This window comes from Festucalex cinctus, chromosome 2, assembly GCF_051991245.1.
Source record: "Festucalex cinctus isolate MCC-2025b chromosome 2, RoL_Fcin_1.0, whole genome shotgun sequence".
Classification (NCBI taxonomy): Eukaryota; Metazoa; Chordata; class Actinopteri; order Syngnathiformes; family Syngnathidae; genus Festucalex; species Festucalex cinctus.
Genome location: NC_135412.1, coordinates 23,111,901 through 23,130,454, shown reverse-complemented (window position 1 = coordinate 23,130,454; position 18,554 = coordinate 23,111,901). Strand labels below are relative to the sequence as shown.

Sequence of the window (18,554 nt, the reverse complement as noted above, 5' to 3'; positions counted from 1 at the left end):
ATTTCTTTATTATCTGGTTTATCTGTACAAAATCAAATTGGTTGATAATTGCCGATAATTTTTGGCATAATTCTTTATTATCTGGTTTATCTGTACGATGTCAAATTGGTTGATAATTGCCGATAATTATCAGCAAATTTCTTTATTATCTGGTTTATCTGTATGACGTCAAATTGGTTGATAATTGACGATAATTATCGGCTAATTTCTTTATTATCTCGTTTATCTTTGACGTCAAATTGTTTGATAATTGCCGTTAATTATCAGCAAATTTATCTTTTATCTGGTTTATCTGTATGACGTCAAATTGGATGATAATTAACGATAATTATCGGCGAATTTCTTTATTATCTCGTTTATCTTTTTGACATCAAATTGGTTGATAATTGCCGTTAATTATCAGCAAATTTCTTTATTATCTGGTTTATCGGTTTGACGTCAAATTGGTTGATAATTGCCGTTAATTATCAGCAAATTTCTTTATTATCTGGTTTATCTGTTTGATGTGAAATTGGTTAATTGCTGATAATTACCGTCAAATTTCTTTATTATCTGGTTTATCGCTACGAAATAAAATTGGTCGATAATTGCCGATCATTTTCAGTGTAATTCTTCATTATCTGGTTTATCTGTATGACGTCAAATTGGTTGATAACTGCCGATAATTTTCGTCATAATTCTTTATTATCTGGTTTATCTGTACGAAATCAAATTGGTTGATAATTGCCGATAATTATCGTGCATCCCTATGTACGATTGCACGCTGTGTATAAACAAAATAAAAATGTTTCATATCCGTGCTCCTCTCCACAGCCTGTTTTGCTCCACTTTTTCGTTCCTCTCATTGTGGCGGCTTCTTCTTCCAAGGTGAGCGCTAATTATCCGCCCAAACCAGCCAGCCACTCAGAGAGGAATTTCTTCAGCAAAAGTGCTGAGGACCGCAAACCAAGGTGAGAGTGTGAGATAGTCCAAGCAGGCAGAAAAGAGGATAGAAGAGGATAAGTGGGAGTGAGAGGCAAGTGGAAAGTGAGTAGAGCAACGACGGCGACTCGGTGAAAGAAGCCAAAGAGCCGAGGAAGGTCTTGACTTCATTTTCTCCGCAGGGGGAAACGGGGGAGTGAATCCTTTTTGGAAGTGTGACATTTGGTGTAAGAGGGCCCTGTCAGTGGCACCTCACACACACACAGGAGCATCCAGGTGCAGAGAAATACACGGTAAATACAAGTTTACAATCCACGGCTGATGCGATGACATGTCTGCTGTAACGCTGTACGAGTTGTGAGCGCCACACTCGATTTGCACATTTCTTTTTAGGGCTGGGTAATATAGCCTAAAAATTATATCACGATATTTCAAAGAAATTTGAGGTGACGATATTTTTGACGATATTGGTAATAATTACTGAACAATGATACAGTAGCAGCCAGTTTGTGGCGTCATGCTTTGTACATAGCAGGCAAGTGGATCGTTAAAAAATATTTCCCTCTGCGATTGTTTAGGCGGTGGTTATTTTGATGTAATCGGCAACCCTCCTGCGAGCGTTACTTTGCCGTGAATGTCTCTGATTGGTTAATCAAAGGCGCGAGATAATGCCGCGATTGCTTGTAGACATTACTAGCGGGTATGGAAAAGCACAAATGTGCATGTTTACGCCACTGTGCGACAACAACGGACACGCCGTGTCGCTGAGAGCACGTTAGCTTAGCGGCCGGTTAGCATCACAAACTCACGTGAACTCGATGGCGAACTGTAAAATCACTGTAAAATAAACACCGCTATTTGTTTATCTTGGCCAAACACTACGCGACCACTTCAGTATTAACCAACCTCCTTTTTAAGTTTTTTTATGAGTGCGTCTAATCAAGAGTGCACCAGTAATTAATGAAATTTTGTTCACCCCCAACAACACGAGCTGCATATGTCCTCCTCACGTGTCTTTAGTCTCCGCATACTCTTAGCTTTACGGCAAAAGTGTTCCTGCACAATTTGCAAACAATTGTTTTTTTTGTTTTGCATTATATCTGGCCTCTTGTAACCAAACAGCCTCCACACGACGAAGGTAACTTGCTCCCATAATGTTAGGCAATTTCGCGATATTTCACATTTTTATCACCCCAAAAAAAATACACCGGTAATATCATAGACGGTATGATATGGAACACCCCACTACGTCCGTGTCCCCCAGGTGCTGACACGATCGTTGTTTGAGAGAAGGTCACATCGTTGAGCAGCAGCTTGTGTGCGTTTCTGGCCGTGCTGCGTGGGTGCTGCCTCGTCGTGTGTGTATGAGAAGCATAATTATGCTGCCCTGAGTGTAATTATTCAGCGCTTGTGTTTTATTTTGCCAGAACACCCACTGTATGCTCATGCATAAACAAATCTCTTTGCTGATATGGTGCCCTAAAGTGTGCATGTGTGAGAGAGAGCAAGAGAGAGAGAGAGACTACTTGGCGAAGGGCCTGTCTGGAGTGCCGACATTTATTGGGTCTGCGCGAAGCCAAGTTTCATTTTGCTAATGGCCTTTTTGGGACGATTCCTTGATGTGGGCCAGGATGAGGCGGGGACAATCGGCCGGCTATTCCCGGCTGCCAGCCACTGAGTGGAAGGTGGTGACGGTGCGTTTGTGTGTGCAATGCCGTGACGCAATAGTCCATGTCTTAAAATCGGGTTACCCTAAGCACTCACACAAAATGATTGAGGCTTTTGGCAAATATAAAATTGTGGGTGAAAGGTCATGTTGCCACAGAGTAGGGATGAATGATAATATCGGTGGCCAATAATTATCGGCAATTATGGACCTCTATGACGTCAAACAGATAAACCAGATAATAGAGAACTCCACCAATAATAATTGGCAATTATCAACCAATTATCAATTGACGGCAAACAGATAAGTGCTCCCTCGTTTTCCGCTGGGGTTATGTTCCAAAAAATACCCGCAATAAATGAAATCCGCGAAGTAGTTAGCTTTATGTTTTACAATTCTTATAAATGTTTTAAGGCTCTAAAATCCCCTACCACACAATTTATACACTTTTCTCATTGAGGCATTTACATGTTCTCACATTTCTCTCTTGTTCAAACTTTGACAATGTTCAAACCTTCATAAATTTTATAAAATGGGTATATTACTGCAAAAAAAAAAGAAGCAAAATTGCACTTGAAAAAAAATCCGCGATACAGCGAGACCGCGAAAAGTGAACCGCGTTATAGCGAGGGAAGACTGTAAACCGGATACTAGAGAAATCCACCAATAATTATCGCCAATTATCGATCTATTTGACGTCAAACATATAAACCAGATAATAGAGAAATTTGTCGATAATTATCAGCAATTATCAACCTATTTGACGTCAAACAGATAAACCAGATAATAGAGCCATCCACCGATAATTATCAGAAATTATCAAACAATTTGATGTCATACAGATAAACCAGATCATAAAGAAATTTTCCGAAAGTTATCGGCAATTATCAAGCAATTTGATTTCATACAGATAAACCAGATAATAGAGAAATCCGCCGATAATTAGCGGCAATTATCAACCAATTTGACGTCATACAGATAAACCAGATCGTAAATACATGCTAGAAAGTCAGCCAAGCAGTTGGCAATAGGAGTGTGACGATATATCAATATCGCGATAAATCATGATTCTTTGTCTCCCGATAGATTATCAAAGTGCCTACGCAAGTCTCGCGATATTTGTAGTTAATATAAAGTCACTATAACGGCTCCATTGTTCATTACTTATTAAGCAATTACTTGGCGGGCCACTAGGGGGAGCTCCTCATGAGAGTGGCGAGGAAATGTACGGAAGTCTTCAGGCGAAGAAGACTCATCAGCTTACTTTTACTTGTGGAAAACATTTATCTGTCCAGAAACTGACTCAGTTTTGCATACGTTTCGATGAAAAATGTGTATTATATCTTCAATTTTAACATTTTTGACTTTTTGAAGCACACAATTTCTGAGGAATATTAATATTGATTGAATTTAATATATAAGTCATTTTTTTATTTACTTTTGCAATGTTATACAAAAAAATATCACATCATATTATATATATTATATATATTAGAAAATGAAACAATTGACTATGTAACTGACTGACATGTTGCATGACAATCGTGTTTAAGAAAGACAAAAATTGTTGACAGGAAGTGGCTTCTGTTAAGAGACATTTGCATTTGTTTAAAAAAAAATACACTAAAGTACTCAGTGTGAAGAAGTTTTAATATTGTGTTTCAGTGATGGAACAAAAAGAAATTTTCTCAGTGAAAAATGGTCAGTTTATGTTTTGAGTAGTTTTATCATAGATTATTGAGGATCGCGGTATCATCATATCGTGAGATAATCGTTATCGTGAGCCTTGTATCGCATATCGTATTGTGAGGTACACACCCCCTAGTTGGCAATACTGTACCACGTACAGTATTCAACAATATTCACCTTTATACCCGTGAGTTGTGAAAATGTACGCTTTACTGGCACATGATTTCAGGCACAAATGCTAAACAGTGATTTGTTTTACCAACACTGTTTTGGCTGTGATGCGCTCATCCGTGCTGACAGTACACTTCCTATCCATTCTGCATCACACAGTCAGAAACAAATTTGCTTTGTTTCCCTGTTTATACCAACAGCGTAAGCTGCTTTGTTTTTCATCTGCAGGTTGACTCGCTGAAGTGATCTCTGCTGTGCATCACTTGGCAGCCCCTACTTGCATGTTTGCACGAGTTACTGCACCTTGATTATAAAAAAACAAAACAAAACAAAAAAACGACATGATGGCGCACGTTGTACAAAAGTAAAATTAAAAAGGCATTTCTCTGCCTTTTATGTTCATTCATCTATTTTAATGAGTGTAGAGTGGCGAGTAATGGCGCACATTTGCGCAAGGCTTTCTTTACATAGATTAGCATAGCTTATAGCACTTAATCTTCTTTACGAGCCCCCTTCAGCTTCTTTTGAGCAACGTTTCTTTAACAAATAAATTCCCCAAATGCTTCACAAGTCATTAAAAGGACCCGTTGGCAGATTGTCGGAACACAAGTTCGGTTTTAAATACAGCAGGTGTGACCGGAGCAGACAGACAGACAGACTGCCTGGGCCTCCCCTCGTTTGCGGGCCCCTCGTTTGCCTGGCAGCTGATGCCCTCTCCCCCCGTTTGCCTCCCTCCCTCCACCCGCCTGCCATCGCCATCAAAGCGCATGCAGGCTGCCTCCCAACTGTTAGCTCCCCGCTACGCTGCTAATAAAAAGCCCGGGTTATAAATATGAACAGAGGAGCGTGCATAATACCCGAAAGGAGCACCCAAAACACCACTAAACAGATAAATGTAATGGGATGGATCCGGCTCATTAATTTGAGCGTGCTTAGTTTTTACAGATGCTGTGATAGAGACAAGGTGTTATGAATAATATAAAAAGCATTATAAATGCAAAAGACATGGGATGTGAGGAGGAACCGATTCATCTGCTTTGTCCTTTTTAGAGGCTGCACTATTGCTGAGTAATATGGATTTTTTTTTTTCCCTCCCTGATGTAAATTCTTAGACACATCGATTGTGCATTATTTAGCATAACAAGCGACATCCTGTTAATGGCAAGACACAGATCGATCAAATATTTAAAAAAACAAACTGCGCTCTGGAGTCATTTTGGATGCAAGCGAATTTGCTTTGCCGTTGACGTGTGGCATCGCATCGCGCTTGTGACGGTTTTCCACACATGAGGAAAAAAAAAAGAACCGGCTGTTACATTTGAGCACTCGCTTTTATTTACTGATGAAGTCAGGGTCAACGGAACTTTGGTATTTGTTGCAATAAAAGTGTATATAAATGATCATATAAATGCAAATGCAAAACATAGCTGGAACACAGTGTTGAGTGGAAGATTGCTGAGTACGTGTGGTCAAGTTTCATTTCATTCGACTTATAGGAGGACTCAAAAGTATATTTGTATTTAAGTTAATTTTGCAAACAATTATCGTCTTACTTATTGGTTATTGACATCGGCACTATCTAAATTACTTGTTTATCGGTATCGGTTGAAAATAGTATTATCGTGCATCCCTAAAATTAACAAGTTTGTCTGATTGATTGTAAGTGTATTCAAGTATAAACATGTTTTTATCGTGATTGGGTGCAATTCCTGTTTCTATGTTGTGCCAGGCTGTGTGACTCATCAAAAACACAATCAACACAATCTAGTGACCTTTGAGCCACGTGGTTAATAGGCTCATCCAAAGTTCACATTTAGTGGCATTTTTAGGGTTGGAACACCCGAGTAACTAGGGGCGCGAAAACCAAATAAAAAGAGAGGGTGAGGAGAGGATTTTATTGATATCTCTGCTTCAAAGACAACCAGTAACTCATTTTGATTTTACCAAAACAAAACGGTCATGTTTTAAAAATGCAACAAAAAACTGCCAGGGTAACATTCCATCGATTAATCAACTAATCAAGATTCCAGTCCTCCGTGAGAGACCTCTCGCGTGATTATACGTGATCTAATCAAAACCGGAAGTGAAAAAAAAAACAACTGAAACAACTTGGAAACGACGAGGCACACCATGGAAGACAACAAACGCGACGAACGATGAATGATGGTGGTTTGAGGACTACTTTTCCCACGAGCTGGTCCTCCATGGTAGAGGTCCACCGGACTTTGTGCTTCTGCTCGGACATGCTTACTGATATGCTTGTTGTTGTTTTTGTATACGCGCATTTCAGTCTTTTTCAGTTAGGGCGCCTCTTGATTGGCTACATTCCGTTTGACGTCCCAGTTGGTGGCGCAGGTGCACCTCGGTGTCCGCGCCAACGTTTGTCGTAAATATTGAACATGTTCATTATTTAAGATTGTCTGGTTTTGGACCCGATTATCGGGACAAATCCACTCTTAACATATCTCACATATAAAGATAATCTTATAAGATAATCTTATAAGACAAAAGATTGTCGGCGTTTGACGTCCTTGGTCGTCTTGGGAAGGGGCAATATCGGGACAAAAACCCCGATTCTCTTTATGCGTGAACCAGGCCTTAGGGCTGTTCTTCCTCCGTACACGGGGAGGCAGTGTTGCTCTCTCCATTGAACAGGAACGAGCCGCTTCTCGTTTAAAATTGGAAATTGAAAAAACGGAAAACAAGCCGATATATGATCCTCTATTATGTGTTTGTTGATTTCACACAAGTTGGGAAACAAAATGCGACCTTGGTTTGTTTCCATTGAGCTTGTTTTGCCTTCACTCGAAAGACGCTCTTCTTCTACTGTCAAATTTCTTCTTCTACTCCACTAAAGCAGCAGCGACCAAAGAGGTAACAGTCGAAGAAGACTCTTTCGAATGAAGTCAAAACAAGCTCGTGGGAAACAAACAAAGGTCGCATTTTGTTTCCCAACTTGTGTAAAATAAACACATAATGGAAGGTTGGATAAAGACTCGATTTCTCGACATTTACTCGGGAAGGGGCAATATCGGGACAAAAACAGCCCGATTCTCTTTATGTGTGAACAAGGCTTAAGAAACCCATAAGACTGGTCTTCTCATCCTTGTGTTATTGTATTTTTAAATGTTTAAGGTGGTGTAGACCAAACAGTATTCTTTTTGATGCAGAGTCCTGCTGTGTGCGTCTCATCCCGGCGAGGTGCTACGGGCCCTCCCATTGATCTCGGGCCGAGCCATCACTTTGAGGTGACAGCTAAATGACCCGCAGCCGCGGGCGCTGACCATCTCGCCATCATGCGTGCGTGTTTGCATTGCAGCGACGGATCGATAGGGAAGGATGCCGGCATCGAGCTCATCAAGCGGTGGCGGTCGCAGCAGACGGACGGTAATCTATAGCTTGACTGAGCAATACTTAGACGGTGCACCCCCACCTGCATGCTCACAAAATCCGAAAAAGAAGTCGGCGCCCTCCTCCCCCCTTTCCCGCTAAGCTCCCCTTTAGGCTCCTGGCCGTGCAAGCTGCAGCCTCCTCAGAGAGCGAAGCAAAGCAGCCTGCAGGGCTCCAAGGGAGACGACGCTTCATTTTCCTCAAGCCCAACCTGAGCGCCCCTTGCATTAACCGCCATTCCCAACAGACTTACTGGCAGGGGTGCGCAGTTTGGCCAGGAGGGATCTTTGAGGCCCTATTGGGGCTCAGGAGCACAAAAAAAAGTAAGAGACACACAAAGAGAAGGGAGCTACAGGGGCAGAGACGAAGCTCATTTAACCGCTGTCTGAGAGGTGAGACGTGTAGAGGAAGAAAGGAAGGTAGCGCGAGGGGGGTGAAAGATCTCCCAACATTACGCTGCAGTTTGGTTGGAGTCAAAGATAGCGAGGAAGAGAAGAGATACTCCTGATAGACTGACAGCTCCATCTGCGCCAGCAATCGCGCCCTACCTAGCGACAGATAAGGTGGCGGAAACAGCTTAATTACACACGCGGTCTTATCAGGAGACATTAGCCCGCCAGTGATAATCAGTGCTAGCGTCAGGCCCTTACGTCAAAGTCTTATGCTGCTTTCAGATTTTCAGAGTGCCCATCAGGCTGATAACACACAGACACTTGTTAACATCACAATTTGCTGATGGGGGTTGAGCACCAAAAAAAAAAAAAAAAAAAAAAAAAACTTGAGTCGTAAGTCGACAGTAAGAGACCAGTACGAGTTTGCAACTCATGTGAGTACTTTTGATACATAAAATTTTCCGAAAAACAAGGAGAGTTCATTTTAAAGTAAGACATACTGTATATACCCCAATACAGTGGTACCTCTACTTACAAAATGAATTGGTTCTAGAAGAAAGTTCTTAAGTAGAAAATTTTGTAAGTAGAGACGCATTTTCCATGTAAATGCCCTAATCCGTTCCAAGCCTCCCAAAATTCAGACATAAATGTTTTATAAAGCATAAAAATGCATCAAAACATGTAACAAATACATGTTACAATTAGATTATTGCACAATAAATGAGAGTTTTACATCATGTAAAAAACAAAGAATAGGGTAAAGAATAAAAATGATGGCCATTTACCTTTTAACTGCTGTCCTTTTCGTTTTTTGCCCTCTTTGGTTCATGTTCTCTCTCAGAAGTGTTTTTGCCTGGTGTTTTGTAAAGAACTGATCCAAGGATGTTTGTTTTTTTAACACTTTTTTTTTAATTTGTATTTTATTTTATTTCTTTTTATCACTCACTCACTCACGCTTACATTATGTAAGCCACACATGATCTCCCAGGCGGACAAGTGAACCCACGGCATCCAGCACCGAAGGCAAGTGACTGTTGCACTCCTGGAGCCCTTGTTTTTTTAACAATCCTTCGAAAATGTCCAAATTCCGAAACTTGATGGAAACTTCAGGTACAGCGAGGGATCTTTTTCCAAAAAAGCCCGTCTCGTCGCAATTAAAAACTTACTGTGTAACGTAGCCTTCATCAATCACCAATTGTTTGAATTTTTGCACAAATTTGTCGGCTGTTAGTTAATACATTTATGAAAAACTATCTAAACACCTCATGACCCGAGGGGCGAATGACGAGGATGCTACATAGACACATATCTATTATGTATCTATGGACCAATACGGTAGGGGTCCCTCTTAGCCAATGGGATGCCAGTAAGATGCCAGTAATAGCCAATGGCAGAGCAGCTGTAAGTATGTTGCGTTCAGGAAACTCTGGTAGCTGCGAGTAGCAGCCCATACTGTATTTTTACCTTTCGTATCCTGAAACTTCTTTCGTAACAATATTTTCCTGTTGAGGAGTTTTGTAACTTGAAAATTTCCTATGGACGTTCGTAAGTAGAGGTACCACTGTATAGCATTTTCCTTAAATTAAACATGAAATTAATGGCAAGTTCCTACAATGATACATAGAGTATGTTGTGCGGCTGTGCCGTACACACAATAAAATGGATTCAAATAAAGTACTACTGGTATTGGGTTGAAAAAAATTAAGTTGAATCAAACATCCCTTGTATTTTCCAAAAAACGTAATCTGTCTTCCGCATGACTCAACTCAACTCAACTTTATTTATAAAGCGCTTTAAGAACAGGCATTGCTGTCTACAAAGTGCTGTACATGAAACATAAATCGGTTGTGCAGTAAAGAATAATGTAAACCGACTGAGTGCTTGAGCTTCTGCTAACCTTGAGAAGCACGCGGCGTTCAGGCGGGCTCGGGGTACAACAAGTGCACAGCACTTAAAGACCGAAACCAATCTCTCTGAAAGGTGCGTGACAAAGAGTGGAAAATGTCTTTTTGTTCTAGCACTAAGAACGATGATTTGACAAGCGGCTGTGTAAGAGGATCGACAGCTCAAGACAGAAGAGGACGATGGAGACGAAGGATGAAGATGCAGCGGAGAGGAGAGTGGCAAAGAGGATGTTGGCGAAGGCGGGGGGGGGGGGGGGGGGTATAATCCCAGCGACTAGAGCGCCAAGGAGTCTCTTTAAATGGATTTGGGTGAGCTGTTGTTTATCGGTGCGCCATTGGCCAAGTAGCCCCTCTTAGCTGTCAAAACCATCCTAATCGAATCACAAGACATTTCCGCCATTTTCCACCAACACGCACGGGACGCGCTTGCGGGGAGGTCGGCGAAAAAACGGCAGGTTTTACAGCTTGCGGTGGGATTTGGGGAGTCCGGATGTAGGGGGACCTCATTGTGTGAGGCAGACTGGCTAATCTTCATGACCGCACACAATGCTGGGTCCAAAGAGCGAGTCCTCGACTGCAAAAGGCACGACGAAACAAAAAGCGTGGCGGGCGAACGAGCGGTGAACGCGCCCAAGCGGGAAGGCGGCACGACAATAACAGGGCCAGAGATAAAGGGAACAGTGAAGCGGAAAAACTCTTCCTCATACAGCGAGCGTCAGAAAAGGCCGCTCGGTAGCGTGTGGCACTGTGCCACCACTGATAAGGTTCATTCAAACGTGCTCCATTCGGGAAGCTTTTTGAGTGCTCTCCCCACGCTGGCATTGTGCAGAAGGCTGCCGTCCGTCCTCATTAGCGCGCCGAAACTCTCATCAACACCAAGGTTATTTTAGTTAACTACAACTAACAAATAATCTAAAACTAAAATTAAAAAAAACAATTTTGTTACCGAAATAAAATAAAGACTTTAAAACTCTTTGACTGCCAAACGTTATCCAAAAAACAGTGGCAGCTGATTTTGAGGATTTTCACTCAATTTTCAAGGCAAACAGAATAAAAACCCAAACTAAACCTGAACCATAACAAAAGTAAAACAACAAAACTAACCAAAACCCAACCGAAACCATGACAAAAGCCCTGCTGAAACCTGGTGTTTTTTTTCCATCTTCCTTGTTCTTTCTCATTGACTAACGCTGTGCATTCCGAAATAGAAGACAATTTCAATCAATGAAGTTGATGGGCTAATTTCATTCGGCGCACTCATCTGTTGCAGAAAGCTTCTCCGCCTCGTCCTCGAGTCAAAAACATTAGCAACTATTTGACAACAAGCTCTCCACATGTCATTGTGGAGTAGTAAAGTCGAGTCGATGAATCGTTACAACAGCAAGCATGCACAAAAAAGTGTTGACATCACAATGACTTTACGTGCGCCTGTATGAGCAGGTGGGACACCGTCGTTGCGTCGCTATTCCCGCAGCAACGCTTTTAAGACAAACCCGAGTGGGGAAGATAAGCCCGAGCCGCTTAAAATATTGAAAGGCATCTCCTCGCCAGCGGGCTCGCCGCCAAGAGAAGCCGGGAGTGAGTTGAGGTTGCTCACGGAGTAGCGGAAGTGGGCTGAACCCGCTCACCCCTCCGCTGCCGCAGTACCAACGGCGTGTATCCCAATTTCACCCCACAACAAAAGGCTGGCTGGATGAGCTGTCGCTTGACCTTTGACCTTTACATGTAACTGCCGCGTATGTTTGCGTGTGTCGTAACTTAGACACGCAACACCACCTGCTAGTCAGAATATTCAAAGGCAAACGCTTTTCTTATTGCCGCGCGCACACACATAAACCCAATAAACTCGTACTGTGATGCTATTGCGCTGCCGCTGTGCCTTGCTTGCACACACATACACAGCAGTGAAAATTATTGATGTGCTCTCTTATAAAACAGTGGCTGGTCCCTGAAGTATTCCTGGCAACATCACGGTCTGAAAATAGCTGCCGACCCAAATAACTTTCCCCGACGGAACGGAGACAGAGCCAGACCACAGCCACGGGCAACTGGCTTTACTAATTGCCGTCATTTTACAATGAAATCATATCTGGGACGCAATGGTGGTAAACGAAAGAGCAAGCGGATGCGCCGTCTAGCCATGCACACGCCTGGAAGGAGCCTCTGTCCTGTTGGTACTACTTATTATTAAATACACATAGTGAGTGTATTTGTGTGGAAGTGTTGCCATGAACGCACGCTTGGCTGACTTTGGTGTGAAAGAACTTGAGAGATTCCAACAACAAGTGTGAGGGAGACCAGAGTGAGGCGCTGGAGAGACATCGACTCACAGGGTTGCCCGCCCAACATTCAGGGCCACTGTACACCAATTAAATGGACAATTGTGGGATAAATACAGTCTGCATCTCAGACCTACACGAGAGTCAATTGACCCTTTTATGTACAGTGCAGTGGAACATCGAGTTGTAAACTGAATCGGTTGTAATCTGAAACGTTCATAAATTGAGCTAATGTTCCCTAGTGAAATGAATGGAAATTCAATTCAAGTTTATTAATCACAAAAAATCCGTTCCAGGCCCAAAACTAAGTGGTACTTTTTGTTTTTTATGTGGCTGCTACGGAGAAAAGCAGTAGCGGAGCTACCGCTTGCGAAGCAAAGCAGGCACATATTACGGTACTATCCTAGAAAACGGCATTTATTATTTTTCTTTATTTACCGGAATTTTTCAGACAAAATGCAGCCAGAACCGTTGAACGTACCGGCACAAATGAGGTGTCAAAAGATGTGGCTCAATTTTTCCCCGGAATTCTGAGTTACCATGGCGACGCAATCCCCCCCCCCCCCCCCCCCCCCAAAAAAAAAAAAAAACGCCAAAAAGTCCCATAGGAATGAATGGAGAAGGGGAGACAAGATCCACAAATCAAGCACCTAGGGATTGATCTGATTTCAACAGGAAGTGGCCTAAAATCAACAGGAAGTGACCTGTTTCAACAGGACGTGACTTGATTTCAACAGGAAGTGACCCGGAGGTGACATGAGTTCAACAGGAAGTGACCCAGAAGTGGCCTGATTTCAACAGCAACTGCCCTGATTTCAACAGAAAGTGACTTGATTTCAACAGGATTTGGCAAACTGTTCAGTGCATGAGACTTTCCACCTTGCAAGAGTCAGCAGACACATCCAAAATTTCCGTGTGAATTTTTCTGGTTTAATAAATATAATGCCATATAGAAATACGTGAAAACACACTAAAAACACAATATTTACTATGGCTCATTCACTTTTAACTAAGGAAGTGAAAAGGGGTACGCTGGCAAGTGCCAGATTGACAAGTTGAATCACCCAAAAGAGTTCTCCACAATATCAACCTGGGACTGCTCCAGTGTGATGTGCTCGGGAAAGGTGGGACATTTTGTACAATATTTCAAGCTGATTGGGCAATATGGCAACTTGTGCACGTCTATCAAACTTTTGTTTTGACCAATCACGGCAGCGGATGAAAATTTGTTGTTGTTGTTGTCATTTTTTAAGCACATACTTCTTTACCAGCTAAAAATTCCTGAAGCGCCTCTTTCAGTTCATTCAACAAGGAAACTGTGAGTAACTCAGCAAGTACAGAATTAATTGTAGCATCCATGCATTTGCTCATGTTAGGTTTGTTTCCCACGGCTTCTTGTTTTCATCACAGCCGCACATGCTGGCCCTCCCAAACACAATTTTGTGGTCAGCAGGCTCAGTGCAAGATGGATTCTCAGGGGTTTGTGAGCTCAAATCCCGTGAGAATTCATCTCGTAGGCAAGGGTTAGAAAACTACAGAAAAAGTCTCCATGGAAAATTCTGATTCGTTTTGTTTGTTTTTTTAATTATCTGTCTCTTTTCTAATTCATTGGTTGATTTTGTCCTACTGATTCCAGGAAACTTGTTTTTTCCTGTTTAAAAAAAAACAAAAAACATTAATTGGGACATCACATTGTCATTTAAAAGATTAAATTGCTACTTGATCATTTTTATTATGTTCCCTTTTTTTTAGGAGCTATTCTGACTGTTTAACGCTCTATTTACCTGATTGGCAAAAATTCAGCGTGTCCATGTGGGACCTATTTGTGACTATCGATATAAACTCTTAGCATGTCAATAGAATCTTTCATTTATTTTCATTTGTTAGCAGTTATTGCCATCTGTTAGCATTAAGCTAAGCAGACTTGTGTGAAGTAGTTATGTGGTTGTTTTAGGTTGACAATATTTTTGGATTGATACTAAGATTAAATAGATTGAATCCCTATTTTTTGTCGTTGATGAATTGCTGAATATTTGCCAAACCGCTTGTTGTGAAGCGAGCTGAATTGGGTTCACCATGCTTAAGCAAAAAATGTGCCGAATGATGATTTGAATCTCGAAAACTTAAAAATTGTCTCTCTCGTATTTCAAAGCACCATTGTTTATATATGTATACATTCTATACTGTATTTGTATATGTCTTGGTCTAACCCAGAAAAGTAATTGTTGTTTGAACGCACGTGACATGTATTGGCAGCAGCAACACTGCGAGGCCACCTGAGATTCAAATTTCGAAATGCAGAAAAACTGCAGCTGACATTTGGCCATTCCTGAAATCTAGTTGTGGTCCCTGGCCCACTGCGCGACATCTCGGTGGCGTTTGCTTGGTGTGTCGGGGACCTAAGGTTTACACACATGCTTGCCTGCTCACATTATGCGAGAACAATACGAAAACATGTTCAATGTCATGCTGATGAATGGCTCTTCCCACAGGTCTCATTAAATCATTGGAGGCCACTTACTTGCCTGGCCCGTTGCAAACGGACCGTCATTCTAATTTGACACTTATACGACCTCACACCAAGGCTAAACGTCAGAATAAAATAACACCACATCTCACACCCTGACATGTCGGCCTATCCCAATTTCAGGTTGAATGCAACTGTTTTTTTGTTTTTTTTACGTGGATGTCCATTTCATGTGGAACCAAGTGACATTTTCCATGTAAGATTTTTCAAAATGTGTTTTTCAGCCACATCCCGCCTGGCTCTTAGCTTTCAAAGCTTTTTCACTTCAGGCTAGTCTTAAAAATAATAGTCAGATGATAAATATTAGCAATAAGAACACCAAACGGGAAGGAGTGAAGCAGGTGGAAAAATACCTCTGGTTTGCATGTGGCGCAAGCATGCAAAGTGCACCCAAAGTGTCTTAGATAACATTAAAAGCTCCTGTTCCGCTGCCTCGTCGCAACCTTGGCCCCGGATAAAATCTCATCTAAAGCGAATTTAAAAGCATATGCATCCCCCAAGAGTCAAGATGCTTCGCCCTGCTTTATAAACAAGTGGCTCGACGGCATGTCCTTGCCGCCGTCAGCGCCGTGGCGCGGGCTAAAGGCCGTGATTGATGAGCGGCTTCAGATGACAACAAGCAGTGGTGTTTACTCAGTCAAATTGCCCTTGTCTCTCTCGGCCCTGCATCTTTTTTCCTCTCCTTGGCTCCTGTGGGAGAAGGTCCTCGTAGCTGTTTTTCTGGGGCGTCTCACGCTCCCTCGGGATGGGATTAGTCTCCCGTATGGAAACAAGCAAACAGGCAGAGTCCTTTCTATTGGCAGTGCTTACCAAGGCTGCCTAGCAACAGGTCGGCAACGAGAAGGGATGAAGCGCCGTGCCAGGTAGGGCCATAAAATGCCTCAACATCCTGTTCACATGTGTCTGCAGTTAAGGACAAAGTGAGATGAGGTGGAGGGGAGAGGATCGTTTCGTTTTAAAACATGTTTTAGTATTGTTTCAGATCGTTTCATTTTAAAACGTTTTTGGAGGGAATTACATCGACTGCGCTGCAGCGCAACCGCTGCGACACGTCACCATATTGAACATATGTTCTCATTAATCATACACAATTACGAATGCGCAAAGCCTCTGAAGTTCATCACTGGCTGTTGTGCTGACACCTACAAAAGTGTACAACTGATTCTACAAGCTCCAGATGCTGATTGTGGGAATGTTATAAGCATTCCCACATATTTATTCGGCTTTTTATTCTCCACACTTTGCCGTCTAATAATTCCCACATAATACTTCCGATTTACACCGTTCAAATTTCTTACTTACTTCAAAAATACACGCCATCTTGGGAATATATCGTCTGATTCCACATTACTTACAATACTCACATAATTTAATGTGAAAGATCAACTTTTCCCCATTCATTTTCAATGGGGTACATGCCACGGAAGAGGCGGGACTGTTTTTGCACATCAGTTTGTTTCTGGTTCGGTTTGCGACGTGTGGGCTGCGTCAAAAATACTTGTGCTTCCGACTTGGTGCCCCTCGGTTACGCGTTCACAACCCGGACCGGAAATAAACTATTGTGCAATATCACGTCCCGCCACTTCCATGGCATATCCCCCATTGGACAGACATTGAACTTTTTCCCAGTCCCACGTTCCACGCCCACTTCCATACATACAACTTCTCATCCTTACCAGCTCTGTAATACTGCTCAATGGCACACTTCGTAAAATGCATTGTCCAGTAACCAGGAAGTCGCGGGTTCAAATCCCACCTCTGACTGTACAAATGTATCCATGGCAATTATGCTTAGGATTACATGTATACCAACTAATTAAATGAATGGCAGGTACTTCATGCCTAGGTGGTGCTATTGCGTGAATTTTATTTTTTTTGCATTTTTTCATTGGATATCATTAGTTCCATTTTTCCATCTAAATGAATGGAGGGTACTTTAAGATAATGCTTTGACATATAAATAGGCCATTAGCCACGATTTTCAACAAGCCAAGTTTGCTCACATGTTAAATACTTGCCTGGCATTACGGAGACATGCAAGTGCGTTGGTTCAAATCTCGCTTGGGAAATATTTTATTAGCATTCAGCTTTCAGCATTCCCATGGAATTTCTGCAAAAAAATTCACTTTGTCTAATTTCATAAGAGATTTAACAGAACAATGAACATAATTTTTTCATTTGAAAGATTGGCATTTCTTTTCTATGATTAATTTGAACTATTCTTTTCACAGTGTAAAGAAATATTTTAAAAGAAGAGTAGGATATTCAAGTTAGTTTGAATTTTCTCAAATCAATGCTCAAAATATAAACTTGTACTCCATCTAGGCCAGCGATTCTTAACCTGGATTAGATCAAACCCGAGAGGTTTGGTGAGTCGGTCTCCAGGGTTTGGCAGAGGTCAAGACACACACCCGACTTAAATGATTCATGATCATACGCCTCACTTGTCCATCATTGGCTGCAGGTGAACACGTTATGTTGTTTGTCCTATCTGTGCTGCCAGGTGCACTCAGTAGTCGACTTGTGGCTGTTGAGATGGTATGTTGTATGATTTCTTTATTACTGTAATCCCTTCAAACTAACTATGTGGAGAGAAAAAAAGACAAATATGTACAGTATTAATTCACATGTATAACAGAACGTATGGTGTTCCACAGGGTTCAATTCTGGGGACTCTGCAATTCATTTCCAGTACAAATAGCTATCAAGCAAAACTAAACGAAGACTTGATTAATATGCATGGAGATGAGGAACAGGAGAACACAATTCTTTCTGAATTCAAGGTGAAGAAAGCCAGATTCGATTAAAAGGCTACTCTCACTGTTCATTTTGTGCACCAGTAAACCCGATACCTATATCTAACATTTGTATATTTTCCAATTAAGAAGAGTTCAGTTCATGGACAAAGTAAACTGGCGGGGTTCACTGTCTCCAACAAGATTTACAACCACTGCTCCAAGCACTATTTGGCTAACGTCAACTAACGCTTTGAACATGAAAACAAGAGGGAGGGGGAGGGGCTTGGTTTTGTATTACGTCCCAGTCTGTTATATTGTTATGCGAGTTCAATGAAATCATTTTCTTGTTTTGTGAACTTCATATTCCAAAATCGTTCCAGTTTCCACTTTTCTTTGATTTCCTATGCATGTTAAGGCTTTTGATTTCCTAAACTGGTAATACAGTTGGGGGCTTATTGTGCCACAGCAATCTTTTGTCGCCATGTGACAGCCTGTGAATGTGCTTTTTCATGTGGGCAGACATTTCGATGAAACGTCACTGGCGTGGACAGACATTTTCTCAACAACATGCGCCTTCTTTTTCCCCGTCTCAGTCAAGCATGTCTGATCAGCGTAAGGTGCCGTAACGAGCGTCCCCTATATTGAGCTGAAATGATGTGAAAGTCATTTCCAGGCCGCGCGTGAGAGAGAGGCGACAAAAACGACAAGTGACTTTTCTGCTGGTTGTTAATCAAACCTGGGGGCGGCAGAGCGTTTGGGAACGCAATACATAAAGATGTGCTTGTCCACAGCACCCCCCTCCACCTCCTGACAGGCCAGGCAGCAGCGTGTCAGCCAAATGAATACATCCGCCGCCGCACTCTCTTTCATCAACACT

At 42.0% G+C, this 18,554-nt stretch overlaps 1 protein-coding gene across 1 annotated transcript in view; it reads right to left on the bottom strand.

Moving 5' to 3' along the window:
* Positions 1-18,554, bottom strand: part of LOC144014187 (Krueppel-like factor 7) — a 50,315-nt gene that overhangs the window by 17,873 nt on the left and 13,888 nt on the right. The window lies entirely within an intron of this gene.